General features: G+C 43.4%; 1 protein-coding gene across 2 annotated transcripts in view; it reads left to right on the top strand.

Moving 5' to 3' along the window:
- LOC120066368 (putative adenosylhomocysteinase 3) overlaps positions 1-18,833 on the top strand; it is a 69,994-nt gene that overhangs the window by 42,436 nt on the left and 8,725 nt on the right. For both annotated transcript variants that reach the window (XM_039017688.1, XM_039017687.1), the window contains exon 2: positions 15,781-15,913. The gene's annotated coding sequence lies outside the window, so the exon portion shown is untranslated. The remainder of the gene's footprint in view (positions 1-15,780; positions 15,914-18,833) is intronic.

Here is an 18,833-nt window from a genome sequence, read left to right as displayed (position 1 = left end):
TCGATAGGTCACATTGAAGTTTTTTGTTAAATTATTTTAGGCTATCTGGCATTAGTGTGTAAACCTAAGCTTTAGGGCCTAACTGTAAGTGTGCCAAATAGCTACACGCAAATCGCCAAATGATTTTTGGAATGGCCAGAAAAAGTTAACGTCTATCCATGGAGCCAAAAATGCCAATGTCAGAGTTTAATTCAATAAGAGAAAAGCTGCGAAATGGAGAGTTGAAAATAAAGAGAAGGGAGGGCTAGAAAAGTAATGTTTGGGAAAGATTTGGTGAAGTGGTAAAAGAGGATGATAGCAGTGTTATGTGTGATGATTGTGAGGCGCTCTAGGCCCACAAATTCGCCAGTCGCATTTCTTGCTGTAAAGGGAAATACCAAATGTAGGCAAAATTTTGACTTTGGAACAGGAGTGAAGAAATATGATTAATTTTTTTCCGCATCTTGAGAGAATTCGAATGCGCAGTTAGATACCGTCTGTAGAGGTCCTATCTTTATTAGCATCATAAAAGCTGATACTAGGCTATTTCAACCACAAAAATATTAAATCTTATCAGAAACATGTTGGGTCGTTTTCACAGCTTTCAGCAAAATGAACCTCTGCCAAGCCTATTTTTGCACAGAAAATCTTTCCTTTTTTTTTGCCCGTTCCGTAAAAGTCTTTGCTTCACGAGAGAAGCAGAGATGACAGGGAAAACTTTACCGATGTCAACTAGATGGAAGCATTAATTCTATCGATTTATGTCATTCTGGTGAGCAAGGGTTTAGCCTATTTAGTCTTCTAGGGCAACATGTAGGCCTAATGACAGAAGAGAAGCTGCTTGTATCTAATTATAGACTAGTTGACTAACAAATAGCCTACCAAAATGTCTGAAATTATATTTACATTTACATTTACATTTAAGTCATTTAGCAGACGCTCTTATCCAGAGCGACTTACAAATTGGTGCATTCACCTTATGATATCCAGTGGAACAACCACTTTACAATAGTGCATCTAAATCTTTTAAGGGGGGGGGGGGGGGTTAGAAGGATTACTTTATCCTATCCTAGGTATTCCTTAAAGAGGTGGGGTTTCAGGTGTCTCCGGAAGGTGGTAATTGACTCCGCTGACCTGGCGTCGTGAGGGAGTTTGTTCCACCATTGGGGTGCCAGAGCAGCGAACAGTTTTGACTGGGCTGAGCGGGAACTGTACTTCCTCAGAGGTAGGGAGGCGAGCAGGCCAGAGGTGGATGAACGCAGTGCCCTTGTTTGGGTGTAGGGCCTGATCAGAGCCTAAAGGTACGGAGGTGCCGTTCCCCTCACAGCTCCGTAGGCAAGCACCATGGTCTTGTAGCGGATGCGAGCTTCAACTGGAAGCCAGTGGAGAGAGCGGAGGAGCGGGGTGATGTGAGAGAACTTGGGAAGGTTGAACACCAGACGGGCTGCGGCGTTCTGGATGAGTTGTAGGGGTTTAATGGCACAGGCAGGGAGCCCAGCCAACAGCGAGTTGCAGTAATCCAGACGGGAGATGACAAGTGCCTGGATTAGGACCTGCGCCGCTTCCTGTGTGAGGCAGGGTCGTACTCTGCGAATGTTGTAGAGCATGAACCTACAGGATTGGGCCACCGCCTTGATGTTAGTTGAGAACGACAGGGTGTTGTCCAGGATCACGCCAAGGTTCTTAGCGCTCTGGGAGGAGGACACAATGGAGTTGTCAACCGTGATGGCGAGATCATGGAACGGGCAGTCCTTCCCCGGGAGGAGGAGCAGCTCCGTCTTGCCGAGGTTCAGCTTGAGGTGGTGATCCGTCATCCACACTGATATGTCTGCCAGACATGCAGAGATGCGATTCGCCACCTGGTTATCAGAAGGGGGAAAGGAGAAGATTAATTGTGTGTCATCTGCATAGCAATGATAGGAGAGACCATGTGAGGATATGACAGAGCCAAGTGACTTGGTGTATAGCGAGAATAGGAGAGGGCCTAGAACAGAGCCCTGGGGGACACCAGTGGTGAGAGCACGTGGTGCGGAGACAGATTCTCGCCACGCCACCTGGTAGGAGCGACCTGTCAGGTAGGACGCAATCCAAGCGTGGGCCGCGCCGGAGATGCCCAACTCGGAGAGGGTGGAGAGGAGGATCTGATGGTTCACAGTGTCAAAGGCAGCCGATAGGTCTAGAAGGATGAGAGCAGAGGAGAGAGAGTTAGCTTTAGCAGTGCGGAGCGCCTCCGTGACACAGAGAAGAGCAGTCTCAGTTGAATGACTAGTCTTGAAACCTGACTGATTTGGATCAAGAAGGTCATTCTGAGAGAGATAGCAGGAGAGCTGGCCAAGGACGGCACGTTCAAGAGTTTTGGAGAGAAAAGAAAGAAGGGATACTGGTCTGTAGTTGTTGACATCGGAGGGATCGAGTGTAGGTTTTTTCAGAAGGGGTGCAACTCTCGCTCTCTTGAAGACGGAAGGGACGTAGCCAGCGGTCAAGGATGAGTTGATGAGCGAGGTGAGGTAAGGGAGAAGGTCTCCGGAAATGGTCTGGAGAAGAGAGGAGGGGATAGGGTCAAGCGGGCAGGTTGTTGGGCGGCCGGCCGTCACAAGACGCGAGATTTCATCTGGGGAGAGAGGGGAGAAAGAGGTCAAAGCACAGGGTAGGGCAGTGTGAGCAGAACCAGCGGTGTCGTTTGACTTAGCAAACGAGGATCGGATGTCGTCGACCTTCTTTTCAAAATGGTTGACGAAGTCATCCGCAGAGAGGGAGGAGGGGGGGGGGGGGGGAGGAGGATTCAGGAGGGAGGAGAAGGTGGCAAAGAGCTTCCTAGGGTTACAGGCAGATGCTTGGAATTTAGAGTGGTAGAAAGTGGCTTTAGCAGCAGAGACAGAAGAGGAAAATGTAGAGAGGAGGGAGTGAAAGGATGCCAGGTCCGCAGGGAGGCGAGTTCTCCTCCATTTCCGCTCGGCTGCCCGGAGCCCTGTTCTGTGAGCTCGCAATGAGTCGTCGAGCCACGGAGCAGGAGGGGAGGACCGAGCCGGCCTGGAGGATAGGGGACATAGAGAGTCAAAGGATGCAGAAAGGGAGGAGAGGAGGGTTGAGGAGGCAGAATCAGGAGATAGGTTGGAGAAGGTTTGAGCAGAGGGAAGATTTATATGCAGATAAATATATAAATCAGGCCAAAAAAATCTTGCACCCCCTGTGAAATCATTCTACTGTCCCCGACTAGCCTACAGCGCATTTTCTGTATTAGCGGGTTAAAGTCGAGTGCAGGCCTCAGATTTTCACTTTATCACATATAGGCATAGTAAATAGTTGTGGGTGGGTTATTAGCAATTCCGGGCGATTGCGGGTGTACAAACAGCTGACCCACACACCACTAATCTCTTGTGTAAGACACAGTCTACAAAAATACACTGAAACACCTACTTCAGCCAGTACACATCGTGTTAAAGACTTACACAGGTGAATCTGTCACTGTGAGAGGCATCACTGATGTCACAGTTCAGTTAAATGGACAAACTGAAAAGCTGCCACTATGTTGTGAAAGGAGACTATCCATCACTACTGGGACATTTGTGGCTGGAGAAAAATCTCACTAAACTGGCCATCAGTGCGTACAATGACATATGGAGACACAGGCCTACCCGTCAAGAAACATGGAGATGTATTTAATGGAGTGCTGGGTAGCATGAAGGACATTACAGTGAAGCAAAATAACATTTCTGAAAGCACGACTCGTACCTTATGCTATCGGACCAAAAGTCGAGGCTGACTTGGACACTTTAGTCAAGAGCAAAGTCCTGGAGCCCATCAGCATGGTTGAATGGGCAACACTCATCGTACGAAGGATGGTGGAATCAGGATATGTGGAGACTTTAATTACACAGTTAACCCTGTGTTGTCCGCTGAGCAGTATCTTCTACCACACATCAATGACCTTTTCCCGGGTTTAGCTGGGGGTCAAAGTTCAGCAAAATCAACCTCTGTCAAGCCTACTTGCAGATGTATGTGGATGAAAAGTCAAATGAGTATAATGCTACCTTAATGACATCCTCATTACTGGAAAGGATGAAGAGGACCATCTCCTGAACTTGGATGTGACCTTACAGAGACTTAAGGACTATGGACTGCGAGTTCGTAAGGACAAATGTGCATTCTTCTAATCATCGGTTGAATACCTCGGACACGGCATCGACACCACAGGCCTTCACACGGCTCTGTCCAAGGTCAAGGCCATCTTGGACGCCCCAGCTCCACAGAACATGAGCCAACTACCTTTTTTCCTGGGGTTACTGATTTTCAACGGATGCTTTATCCCAAGCTTAGCAACAAAGCTGAAGCTGCTGCATCAGTTGCTTTGTCAGAACAAAACATGGAAATCAACAGAACAATGTGAGGAAGAATTTTTGAAAACCAAGGAAACTCCTAAAATCTGAGCCACTGATGCACTTTGAACCATCATTGCCCATCCAACTACCTTGTGATGCTAGTCCATATGGTGTAGGTGCAATCGTGTGCCATATCATGCCTTCCGGTGAAGAGATACCGACCGCTTTCGCATCATGGACATTGAACAAAGGAGAAAGTAACTAAGCACAGATAGATTGGAAAGTCCTAGACATTGTTTTTGTAGTGCGTAAAATTCGCCAGTATCTGTACGGGAGGAAGTTCACCCTTTTTCCAGATCATCGTCTGCTGACGAGCATCTTTGGACTGCATACTGTGATTCCGTCACTTGCTGCAAGCAGAATGCAAAGTTCCTCATGTCAGAAGGTTCCCAATGTACCGCAACTTGCACCTCTTTATCCGTGGGATTGGCCGGAGGAGGCATGGCAACGCATACACGTCAATTTTTGCAGGTCCATTCGAAGACAGCATGTTTCTTGTGGTTGTGGATGTACATAGCAAGTGTCCAGAGGTTGAGGATCGCCACTCCAACTCGTTAGTGACAACGGTCCGCAGCTTGTGCCACAAGAAATGGCCACGTTCCTAAAGGTGAAAGGCGTACAGCACATCAGGTCCCAGCAGATTTCCCCGTGGGGCCCACAGTCACCTTCTCAGGACTGTTGTTCATAATGGGGAAAATTAATGTAAGAGGAGAAGAGATGTACATTAAGGTTAAACCTTTCGCACCTCCTTACTTACCTTAGTTGTATGAGCAAAGCATCATGGAAATTATGTGTGTTGATGGTTGAATTCTTGGGAGAGAGAGTTTTGAGTTAAAAAAAACGTTATTGGGTCTGGGAACCCACAACACAATAAACACTCAAACGAACAAAAACATGGTTAAACATCAATTAAACACACAACACCAAATCTTCCTCCACAGTAACTAAACACAACAGCCTCTGAATACCCCATATACTCATAAACAACCCAATGTCCACCAGGCCTTGCCAACCCTCGTGGCAGGTACAGGGCTGCAACTTTAATCAAATGTTGTCTGACCAGAAAAAATTGACAAGGGTCCTCTGAAGCTCTTGTATCAAACCCCCCAGTGGCTGTAAAATCATTAGTCTGTGCCACAGGGTAGAGGTAGCTAGGTTATGGGATGCCAGCACCCTTCCCCTATAAGACAGCACCCATTTACACCCAGACAATCTGGCACACACTTTCTCCACCACACCCTTCCAGTTCTTTTTTTGAAAGACCTCAGAGCCTAGAAAGAAAGAAAGTCTTCATCCCATCTCTGCCCCACTGAAGCCCCACGGCTAAACGTGGAGCGGACACTATCTGAAATTGACCTGCCCACAGCAATTCACTTTTTCCCCAATTAACTCTAGATGAGGAGGCCCCCTCATACACCTTTAAAGCGTTTGAGAGAACCTTAAAATCCTCACCCCTTGTAATAAAAACTGTCATGTCATCGGCATACGCAGACAGTGCTATCGTGGGACCCTTCATAACCCCCGGCACAGAGAAACCAGTAAGCCTTGCTCTTAAAAAAACAAATAATTGGTTCAATTGCCAGACAATATAACTGTCCTGAAATTGGGCATCCCTGCCTAATACCCCTTTGGATGGGGATGGGGCAGCTCAAACCACCCCCCACCTCCCCTATACATGAAGCCCCAGCATACAGTAAGCTTATCCAAGACAAAAAAACATCCCCAAACCAAAAAGCTTTCATTGTTTTGAACAAGTATAGGTGGTCCACACGGTCAAAAGCCTTCTCCTGATCAAAAGAAAGCAAACCCACATTCACATCAAACAGTTTACAAATGTCTAAAACATCTCTTATTAGAAACAAGTCATCAACAATAGAGCGGTCAAGTACACAGTAAGACTGGTCTTTGTGGACCAACAGCCCCAGATATTCTTTCAACCTGTTTGAGAGACACTTAGATATAATTGTATATTCTGTACACAGCAATGCAACAGGTCGGCAGTTTTTTAAAAGAGCCAAATCCCCCTTTTTTTGGCAACAATGACACAGCACATTGACAGGATACAAGAAGAAAACCCTCATGAAAAGATTCACACACCACTTCATAAAAGTCCCCCCCAATAGAACCCTAAAAGTTCTTATAGAAATCAGATGGTAAACCATCGATGCCAGGGGCTCAGCCTGACGAGAGCTGCATAACTGCAGTGGACAGCTCCTGCAGAGTAATGTCAGAGTCCAAAGCAGCTCTCTGCTCAGGGTCCAATTGAGGAAGTCCATGTAACAACTCTTCAGCACACAGAGGATCACAATCCTCAGAGTAGAAATCCACGGCATGTTGGCGCATCTCACCGTTGTCCGTGGTCACCTTGCCATCAGGGAGACGAAGGCAGACCATCTGTTTGCGTTGCAATGTTGACTGTCCTAGTGGTTAAAAGAAAAGTCCTAGCAGCATCCATATCCTTGAGGGTAGCAAAGCGAGACCTAATCAAGACACTCTTCACTCTTTCATGTAAAAACGACCTCAGTTCATGTCTCTTGTCCTGTAAGTTAATGACTAGTCCGGGGTCATTCTGAGTGAGCAACTTCAATTCAATAGATTTTATGTCCTGTTCAAGGGCCCTGGTAGTCTCTTTAACTTCAATACTAGACAGAGCAGTATACTGTTGACAAAACACACATATTTGGGCCTTCCCAACCTCCCACCATTGTCTCAAGGACTCAAAATTCAATGTAATAACCCTCCATTTTTCCCAAAACATCAAACACTTTTCACAAGACTTGGCATCATGTAATAACTTAACATGAAAATACCAATAAGGTGATGACCTTCGTGGACAGGACAATATCAACAGTAACAATATAAGGTGATCAAAAAAAACCACAGGAGTAATGTCACACCACCTTACTACCCTACCACAGTACTGCTCAGATACATACAACCTGTCTAACCTTGCTGCACTGACACGACCTTCATTAACTTTTAGCCATGTGTACTGCCTAACTTTTGTATGTCTTACTCTCCACACATCAGAAAGCTCAAACTCAGTTAGTAGACCAGACAGACAAATTGCTGACCGCAGGTGAAGTTCTTCAGCAGTGCGATCAACAGTAAAATCTACAGTACAGTTCCAGTCCCCCCCTAAAACCATACACCCCTCTTGGTCACACTGTCTTAAACCTCTACTTCATCACCATCCCTGATCCGGGAGCATCCTCATCAGTAAAAAAGCTGACTAGCATAGCCTAGCATAGCGCCACAAGTAAATACTAGCATATAAATATCATGAAATCACAAGTCCAATACAGCAAATGAAAGATACACATCTTGTGAATCCAGACATCATTTCCGATTTTTAAAATGTTTTACAGCGAAAACACAATATGTATTTCTATTAGCTAACCACAATAGCAAAAGACTCAACCGCATATTTTCACCATTTTTTTACCGCATAGGTAGCTATCACAAAACCGACCAAATAGAGATATAATTAGTCACTAACCAAGAAACAACTTCATCAGATGACAGTCTTATAACATGTTATACAATAAATCTATGTTTTGTTCGAAAATGTGCATTTTTGAGGTATAAATCATAGTTTTACATTGCAGCTACAATCACAAATAGCACCGAAGCAGCAAGAATAATTACAGAGAGCAACGTCAAATACCTAAATACTCATCATAAAACATTTATGAAAAATACATGGTGTACAGCAAATGAAAGATAAACATCTTGTGAATCCAGCCAATATTTCAGATTTTTTAAGTGTTTTACAGCGAAAACACAATATAGCATTATATTAGCTTACCACAATAGCCAAACACACAACCGCATTCATTCACCGCAAAGGTAGAGATCGCAAAAAAACAGCAAAAGATATAAAATTAATCACTAACCTTGACCAACTTCATCAGATGACAGTCCTATAACATCAGGTTATACAATACACTTATGTTTTGTTCGAAAATGTGCATATTTTGAGCTGAAAACCGTGGTTATACATTGTGAAAATGTAGCAACTTTTTCCCAGAATCTCCGGATATATTTCTGACACTCACCTAATCTGACCAAATAACTCATCATAAACTTTACTAAAAAATACATGTTGGACAGCAAATGAAAGATACACTAGTTCTTAATGCAATCGCCGTGTTAGATTTTTTAAAATAACTTTACCATAACAAACAGCTTACGTTATAGCAAGACAGCGCCCGCAAAAAGGAAGGAAAATACGACTAAACATTTTCCACAGAAATACGAAATAGCATCATAAATGGTTCTTACTTTTGCTGAGCTTCCATCAGAATCTTGTACAAGGAGTCCTTTGTCCAGAATAAATCGTTGTTTGGTTTTAGAATGTCCTCTTCTCCTGTCGAATTAGCAACCTTAGCTAGCCAAGTGGCACGAAGATGTCCATCTTCACCTAACGCAGAGAACGGAAAACTCCAAAACTCCCGATAAACGTTGAATAATCTGATAAAACTATATTGAAAAAACATACTTTACGATGATATTATCACATGTATCAAATAAAATCAAAGCCGGAGATATTAGCCGTCTATACCGAACGTTTTTCAGAAGCCAATGCTGATGTCCTTCCCGCGCCTTGGTAGACAAAGGAAATAGTGGTCACGTCATTCCAAGAGCTCTTGTTCGACCTCAGATCAAGCTAGACACCCCATTCCACCTCCCACTGCCTGTTGACATATAGTGGAAGGCGTATGAAGTGCATGTATATCCATAGATTTCAAGCAAATGAATAGGAAGGCCCTGGAACAGAGCCTCGATTTCAGATTTTTCACTTCCTGTCAGGAGGTTTGCTGCAAAATGAGTTCTGTTTTACTCACAAATATAATTCAAACGGTTTTAGAAACTTGAGAGTGTTTCCTATCCAATAGTAATAATAATATGCATATTGTACGATCTAGAATAGAGTACGAGGCAGTTTAATTTGGGCAGGATTTTTTACAAAGTGAAAACAGCGCCTCCATATTGACAAGAAGTTTTAAGGTTTCCTTTATTTGATCAAATACAGCAATACGCTCTGTACCCTCATTAGGAGCATAAACATAAAAAATATGAAAAATCTCTTTTGTAGATACCACAGTCACCCCTAAGCCTGAGGAAAACAAAATTGCCACCCTAGCAATGAAATTAGTACCATGACTGAGTATATGCTGCCCCTCCCAACACATACCCCAGCCACCTCATTAGCCTCATCACTATGTGTCTCCTGTAGATAAACTAAATTTAAACTTCTCTTGGATGGGGGGCAGTATTTTCACGTTTGGATGAAAAGCGTGCCCAGAGTAAACTGCCTCCTACTCAGTCCCAGATGCTAATATATGCATATTATTAGTAGTATTGGATAGAAAACACTCTGAAGTTTCTAAAACTGTTTGAATCATGTCTGTGACTATAACAGAACTTATTTGGCAGGCAGAACCCCGAGGACAAACCATTCAGATTTTTTTTTTTTGAGGTCACTCTCTTTTCAATGGGTTTTCATTGGGAATCCAGATTTCTAAGGAACCTTCCTGCAGTTCCTATCGCTTCCACTGGATGTCAACAGTCTTTAGAAATTGGTTGAGGTTTTTCCTTTGAGAAATGAAGAAGTAGCCATGTTCAGAATGAGGCTCCAGTGAAGTGTACTGTTTGTTAGAGGCGCGTGACCAGAAAGCATGCTACACATTGTATTCCTCCGGTATTGAACACAGATCATCCCGTCTTCAATTTTATCGATTATTTACGTTAAAAAATACCTAAAGTTGTATTACAAAAGTATTTTGAAATGTTAGGACAATGCTTACAGGTAACTTTTGAGATATTTTGTAGTCACGTTGTGCAAGTTGGAACCAGTGTTTTTCTGGATCAAACGCGCCAAATAAATGGATATTTTGGATATATATCGACGGAATTAATCGAACAAAAGGACCATTTGTGATGTTTATGGGACATATTGGAGTGCCAACAGAAGAAGCTCGTCAAAGGTAAGGCATGAATTATATCTTTATTTCTGCGTTTTGTGTCGCGCCGGGAGGGTTGAAATATGATGGTCTGTGTTTGTTTGCTTGGTTGCTATCCTCAAATAATAGCATTGTTTGCTTTCGCCGTAAAGCATTTTTGAAATCTGACACGTTGGCTGGATTCACAACAAGTGTAGCTTTAATTTGGTATATTGAATGTGTGATTTCACGAAAGTTAAATTTTTATAGTAATTTATTTGAATTTGGCGCTCTGCATTTTCACTGGATGTTGGCCAGGTGGGACGCTACCGTCCCACATATCCCAGAGAGGTTTTAAGCCTTTTCTGTTTTATTACTTCTAATACCCAAGCCCTCTTATTCCTGTCCCTTCCCCCATTAATATTGAGAGAACCTACCCTTAGTACCACCATATAGAAAAAAGAAAGGAAAAACAGAGAAACCACAGAGAAACCAGACAAAGAGAAATAAGCACCCTATGAGACATGATAATTATCATTGTTTTAAGTTTCTCTTAACCTTACCACATTTCCCACTACCTTTTGTTGCCGTGACAGCAGTAACAAATTCCCTCAAGTGGAAACGCTTCTTCACACTCAACTGGTCTAACCACACTGTCTTCTGTAACACCACAGCTGACCTCACAAACTTATCAACAACAACAAAAAATCTGGCAATTTAACAGATTTCCCAAAAGTCTGGTCTAGGAACCCATTTACCTCATCTAGATTGTAAATTGAGTCATTGACAGCTTCTATCATATCAGCAGGGATATCAGAAATATCCATATCCTTCTCCTGATCCTCCTCAACTGAGGCCACAGACCCCTGACTCCCCTCTGCCACATCCCTCTCCATTATGAGCAATGAGGTACAGGAGGAGGTTCAGGCTAGTTTCCCAAGCAGTGGAGTAGATGCCCGGTACGTGTGATAGGGTGCAAGAAAACTAACCCCAGACACCACTCGCACTCGCTCATAAAATTCCCAGCATGCACCAAACACTCCCAGCATGCAGAGAGAGAGAGAGCGTTCCCCTTCCACAACTAGCAAGAATAAGAGTAGTCACTGGGACAAGTGAGCTCTCACAGTTTATGTGTGTGTGTAATTATGGTTTCTGTGTTTGAACATGCTTGTGTTTGTTTTTCCACACCTTTCCTTTAGACACACACAGACACAACCCAGGTAGCACATAATGTTCTGAGAACCATATTTTGAGCTTTGTAAGAGCGTGGTTGTCCTATGCTTTTTTTTCTGGGAATGGTGCAGGATAGTTGCTTGGATTTGGAACATTCTGAGAAAATCTTAGGAAATGGTCAACAACAAAAAAAAAATCTTGGTATTTCATTACTTTAACAGAACGTTGGATACATTTAATTTTACAAATTATAATGTTCTAGGAACATTCTCCAACTGGTTTGACATTGGGAATGTTCTCAAATAGTTCAGAAAATTTTAAGAAACAACATTCTTCTAGGTAATTTCAGTACTTCAGCATAACATTTTCCACAGGTTTCCTCGTGGTTCTATTTAAAGTCATGTTCTCAAATTGTTCAGAGAACGTTAAGAAAACTTTCCATAAAAAGCTCAAGACAGCTTTAGTAACGTTCAGAGATCATCAAAGAATGTTATATAAAAACATATACATTCTGTTCTCAGCATCAACAAAACTATCTCTATCCCCCAGCATGTGTTCAGGTATGTTGGCCACACCCACTAATTGGTCACACTGGATCACTGAGTGCTTATTTCCTTTGAAATGGGGTCTGTTTGAATAGACTAAAATGAACAGCTTTGTATGCGTAAAAAAACAAGGCATGTGTAGCTGACATGAGTCGGTCATGGTCACGTGATGTGGTAGCCCCACCTGAGAACTTCAAAACCAGTGTCTGCCCTCCACCCAAGAGGGAATTTCGTCCTGGTCTAATGGTTTAAGATGTTGGTTGTTCCTGTGGGAGACCTGGGTTCATATACTGTGTGTTACATATGCTAGCTCCATCCTGGTGGTGCAGTGAACTATTTCCATGGATAGACAACCTAAGATTATAAGTTAGAATCTCACTGATGCCATGTCACAATAAAAATAAATGAATTTGCATGATTAATTCCTAAGGAAAATAATTTCCATGTGCCCTACCCCAAAATAAGATAGCAGTGTTATTATTGAACAATTCTGTGAAAGTTTTAAGGAAGTTATTCAAAAACATCCAAATACCCTATAATTTCCATTCTCATATCGTTACAAGGAATCAGAGTAAAACATTCTCAGAACTTCCCTGCAACTTAAAAATAAAGGTTCACAGAAAAGGCAATATTTTACTTTCTACTCTCAGAACATTTCAAAAACGTTCAGTTTTACTGGTCTGGAAACATATGGCTTCGTTCCAACAACCAATCTGAAACCAAAAACATGCGTTCCCACAAATTCCAGGGAACTAAATGTGCTAGCTGGGAATTCTGATACACTCAGAGACACACACAAACTCACATGCACACACACTTCTGTGTTTTTTATGTTTATGCTTGGGAATCAGAGAACACTCCAAACGTTATTCATATTCATTACAGGCTTCAAGTGATCCTGTATGAACTCTCTCCCTGCCTCCATACCTCCACTCCTTCTCTCCCTCTTTCTTTACCAGCCCTCCATCCTGGAACCGCTCCTCCCGTCTTCTCAGCTCACAAAGGCTCTTTTCTTCTTTGGCCCACTCCTTTTTCTCTCTTCTGTCTCTCCTCTCACCTGCCTCCTCTAACAGATGTAGGATCTTAATTTGAGAATTTCCCTGCACGGCAGGAAATGCAATTCATGTGTATTCGTGTATTCAGTGTATTCACAGTTTAGAAAGGCTTTTTAAGTTTGTAATTTCCACTTTGTCAAGGACAAAAGATGGACTTGATTTTCCCTAATGAAAAATGTATCAACCCCTACAAAAAAATGTCCATTAATTATAATCCTCATAATAATTCACATTTCCTGTTGCTGCATGATTATTTTCCTGCTGTAGCAAACTGGATCAAATTAAGGTCCTACATACTGTATGTACCAGTAACCTGGGCCTGAGAGCATAGGGTGTAGCGCCTCTCAGTGTGTTAGCTTAGCAAGCCTTTATCCCTGAACCTTCAAATCAAACGCGGTCAGGTCACAGTCGAGCACGGTCAGTCCACGGTTAAATACAGTCTTTGTGTGGTGGAAGGCGTTTGTTCTGACAGCATGAAGAAGGTGTACAGCCTGGTCAACTTGAACAAAACCAAGGAACAGAAGGCAGTTCAGTCCATCTGTATCAAGGTATCTCTGTTGTAGTCTATAGTATCTGTAGTTCTGTCAGTCTTTATCAAGGTATCTCTGTTGTAGTCTATAGTATCTGTAGTTCTGTCAGTCTTTATCAAGGTATCTCTGTTGTAGTCTATAGTATCTGTAGTTCTGTCAGTCTTTATCAAGGTATCTCTGTTGTAGTCTATAGTATCTGTAGTTCTGTCAGTCTTTATCAAGGTATCTCTGTTGTAGTCTATAGTATCTGTAGTTCTGTCAGTCTTTATCAAGGTATCTCTGTTCTAGACTCTGTCGCTGGTCTCTTTATTACAGTCGATCTGTATCAAGGCACACTAAATTACAAAAAAGTATGTGGACACCTACTTGTCGAAAATCTCATTCCAAAATCATGGGCATTAATATGGAGTTGGTCCACCCTTTGCTGCTATAACAGTCTCCACTCTTCTGGGAAGGCTTTCCACTAGATGTTGGAACATTGCTGCGGGAACTTGCTTCGATTCAGCCACAAGAGCATTAGTGAGGTCGGGCATGGATGTTGGGCGATTAGGCCTGGCTTGCAGTCGGCGTTCCAATTCATCCCAAAGGTGTTCGATGTGGTTGAGGTCAGGGCTCTATGCAGGCCAGTCAAGTTCTTCCACACCGATCTCGACAGATCATTTCTGTATGGACCTTGTTTTGTGTGTCATGCTGAAACAGGAAAGGGCTTTCACCAAACTGTTGCCACAAAGTTAGAAGCACAGAATCGTCTAGAATGTCATTGTATACTGTGCGTTAAGATTTCCATTCAATGGAACTAAGGGGCCTAGCCAGAACCATAAAAAACAGCCCTAGACCATTATTCCTCCTCCACCAATCTTAACAGTTGGCACTTTACATTGTGGCAGGTAGCGTTCTCCTGGCATTTGCCAATTCCAGATTCGTCCGTCGGACTGCCAGATGGTGAAGTGTGATTCATCACTCCAGAGAACGCGTTTCCACTGCTCCAGAGTCCAATGGCGGCAAGCTTTACACCACTCCATCCGACACTTGGCATTGCGCATGTTGATCTTAGGCTTGTGTGCAGATGCTCGGCCATGGAAACCCCTTTCATTAAGCTCCCGAAGAACAGTTATTGTGCTGAAGTTGCTTCCAGAGGCAGTTTGTAACTCGATAGTGACTGTTGCAACCCAGGACAGATTATTTTTACGCGCTATGCGCTTCAGCATTCGTTGGTCCCATTCTATGAGCTTGTGTGGCCTACCACCTCGTGGCTGAGCCGTTGTTGCTCCAAGACTTTCCACTTCACAATAACAGCACTTACAGTTGACCGGGGCAGCTCTAGCAGAGCAGAAATTTGATGAATTGACTCGTTGGAAAGGCGACATGCTATGACAGTGCCACATTGAAAGTTACTGAGCTCTCCAGTAAGGCCATTCTACTTCCAATGTTTGTCTATGGAAATTGCATGACCGTGGGCTCGATGTTATACACCTGTCAGCAACAGGTGTGGCTGAAATATCCGAATCCACTAATTTGAAGGGGTGTCCACATACTTTTGTATATGCAGTACATTCGGAACGTATTCAGACACCTTGACTTTTTCCACATTTTGTTACGTTACAGCCTTATTCTAAAATGGATTCAATCGTTTTTTCCCCTCATCAATCTACACACGATACCCCATAATGACAATGCAAAAACTGTTTTTTAGAATTTTTTGCAAATGCATAAAAAAACAAAACGGAAATATCACATTTACACAAGTATTCAGACCCTTTACTCAGTACTTTGATGAAGCACCTTTGGCAGCAATTACAGCCTCGAGTCTTCTTTTGTATGACGCTACAAGCTTGGCACACCTGTATTTGGGGAGTTTCTCCCATTCTTCCCTGCAGATTCTCTTAAGCTCTGTCAGGTTGGATCGGGAGCGTCGCTGCACAGCTATTTTCAGGTATCTCCAGAGATGTTCAATCAGGTTCAAGTCCGGGCTCTGACTGTGCCACTCAAGGACATTCAGAGACTTGTCCCGAAGCCACTGCTGCGTTGTCTTGGCTGTGTGCTTAGGGTCGTTGTCCTGTTGGAAGGTGAACCTTCGCCCCAGTTTGAGGTCCTGAGCGCTCTGGAGCAGGTTTTCATCTCTGGTATCTCTAGTTCAGTCAATCTGTATCAAGGTATCTCTGTATCCTCCCCAGGTTGAATTACTTCTACATCTCTGTGGGGAAGGTACCAATACCTCTGCTGTATGTGATTTAGTTATTTGAGAGTGGATTCGTTGCACCCAGAGTGTGGATCCGAATTTCTCCTGGCCCATAGAGTACATTCAAGGTAAGGAAACACATAAGTAATTTCATAATTTGCGGTGAACTACACTTTTAAGTCAGAGCCTTTAATTAAATAACATGTATCTGTCCGTCCATCTTTAATCACAGTGGCTCAGATTATCCCTCTCTGGGGACTGTGTCGTCATTCAGTTAACTCGTGCTCTCTTATGATTTGAGGCCATTCAGTTCGGTATCCTTCCTTGTGTGTGAAAGATCAAGCAGCAGTTTGAGTTCTGAGTATACTCAGCTATGCACCTTTTCTCAGGGGAAAGGCTACTAGTGTTATAAAAATGTGTCAGGTTGATGTACTCCTTTGAATCAGATCAGCTCATTTAAGTGCAGTCAGTATTTACCTTTCTGTTCAATGTCAATAAGTCAGTGAGTGAGTGTATTCTGCTTCAACAGCCGCAGTATCTACATAGGAAGAGAGCCTTATGGGTCTGGTTAGTACAGTCGTGGCCAAAAGTTTTGAGAATGACACAAATATTAATTTCCACAAAGTTTGTGGTCTCAGTGTCTTTAGATATTTTTGTCAGATGTTACTATGGAATACTGAAGTATAATTACAAGCATTTCATAAGTGTCAAAGGCTTTTATTGACAATTACATGAAGTTGATGCAAAGAGTCAATATTTGCAGTGTTGACCCTTCTTTTTCAAGACCTCTGCAATCCGCCCTGGCATGCTGTCAAATAACTTCTGGGCCACATCCTGACTGATGGCAGCCCATTCTTGCGTAGTCAATGCTTGGAATTTGTCAGAATTTGTGGGTTTTTGTTTGCCCACCTGCCTCTTGAGGATTGACCACAAGTTCTCAATGGGATCAAGGTCTGGGGAGTTTTCTGGCCATGGACCCAAAATATGGATGTTTTGTTCCCCAAGCAACTTAGTTGTCACATTTGCATTATGGCAAGGTGCTCCATCATGCTGGAAAAAGGCATTGTTCGTCACCAAACTGTTCCTGGATGGTTGGGAGAAGTTGCTCTCGGGGGATGTGTTGGTACCATTTTTTATTCATGGCTGTGTTTTTAGGCAAAATTGTGAGTGAGCCCACTCCCTTGGCTGAGAAGCAACCCCACACATGAATGGTCTCAGGATGCCTTACTGTTGGCGTGACACAGGACTGATGGTAGCGCTCACCTTGTCTTCTCCGGACAAGCTTTTTTCCAGATGCCCCAAACAATCGGAAAGGGGATTCATCAGAGAAAATTACTTTACCCCAGTCCTCAGCAGTCCAATCCCTGTACCTTTTGCAGAATATCAGTCTGTCCCTGATGTTTTTTCTGGAGAGAAGTGGCTTCTTTGCTGCCCTTCTTGACACCAGCCCATCCTCCAAAAGTCTTCGCCTCACTGTGCGTGCAGATGCACTCACACCTGCCTGCTGCCATTCCTGAGCAAGCTCTGTACTGGGGGTGCCCCGGTCCCGCAGCTGAATCAACTTTAGGAGACGGTCCTGGCGCTTGCTGGACTTTCTTGGGCGCCCTGAATCCTTCTTCACAACAATTGAACCGCTCTCCTTGAAGTTCTTGATGATCCGATAAATGGTTGATTTAGGTGCAATCTTACTGGCAGCAATATCCTTGCCTGTGAAGCCATTTTTGTGCAAAGCAATGATGACGGCACGTGTTTCCTTGCAGGTAACCATGGTTGACAGAGGAAGAGCAATGATTCCAAGCACCACCCTCCTTTTGAAGCTTCCAGTCTGTTATTCAAACTCAATCAGCATGACAGAGTGATCTCCAGCCTTGTCCTCGTCAACACTCACACCTGTGTTAACGAGAGAATCACTGACATGATGTCAGCTTGTCCTTTTGTGGCAGGGCTGAAATGCAGTGGAAATGTTTTGGGGGGATTCCGTTCATTTGCATGGCAAAGAGGGACTTTGCAATTAATTGCATTTCATCTGATCACTCTTCATAACATTCTGGAGTATATGCAAATTGCCATCATACAAACTGAGGCAGCAGACTTTGTGAAAATTTTAATTTGTGTCATTCTCAAAACCTTTGGCCAAGACTGTACATAGGATCAGTGAGTTCTACAGTCTTTCTACAGTTTGTACAGAGTTCTACCTCCGATATCCATCCCCTCCCTTTCCCCAGCAATGTTAACTCATCCTGTATGGTTTGTGTTCTTATCATGCTATTGCTGTTATTATTATTGTTTACTATGGGGTCTCACATGTTTCTATGTTTACACCACAGGCTGACCAGAAACAACCCCAAGCCCCTTCCCCAAGGCTCTACCTTCCTGTTGTATTCACACCTGAAGGGATCAGATATGGCAGAGCTGCTGTAGGGATCTAGTGGAAGGGAATAGGGGCGGTTCAGGGTCAGGGCTGTTTTGTCATCAAATCAAAGTTTATTTGTCATGTGCGCCGAATACAACAGGTGTAGACCTTACAGTGAAATGCTTACTTACAAGTCCTAACCAACAGTGCAATTTTTAAGTAAAAAATAGGTATTATGGAAACAATAGATAAGTAAAGAAAAAAGGAAAATAACAGTGAAAACAACAGTAGCATGGCTATATAGGGGGGTACCAGTACAGAGTCAATGTGTGGGGGCAATCGGGGTAATATGTACATGTAGGTATAGTTAAAGTGATTATGCATAGATGATAAAAAGAGAGTAGCAGCAGGCGTCACTGCGGTGTGACACAATGCAAATAGTCCGGGTAGCCATTTGATTACCTGTTCAGGAGTCTTATGGCTTGGGGGTAAAAGCTGTTAAGAAGCCTTTTGGACCTAGACTTGGTGCTCCGATACCGCTTGCCATGCGGTAGCAGAGAGAACAGTCTATGACTGGGGTGGCTGGGGTCATTGACAATTTTTAGGGCCTTCCTCTGACACCGCCTGGTGTAGAGGTCCTGGATGGCAGGCAGCTTAGCTCCAGTGATGTACTGGGCCGTACGCACTACCCTCTG

Source organism: Salvelinus namaycush, chromosome 21 (genome assembly GCF_016432855.1).
Source record: "Salvelinus namaycush isolate Seneca chromosome 21, SaNama_1.0, whole genome shotgun sequence".
Classification (NCBI taxonomy): Eukaryota; Metazoa; Chordata; class Actinopteri; order Salmoniformes; family Salmonidae; genus Salvelinus; species Salvelinus namaycush.
This window is presented reverse-complemented; position numbering and strand designations above follow the sequence as displayed.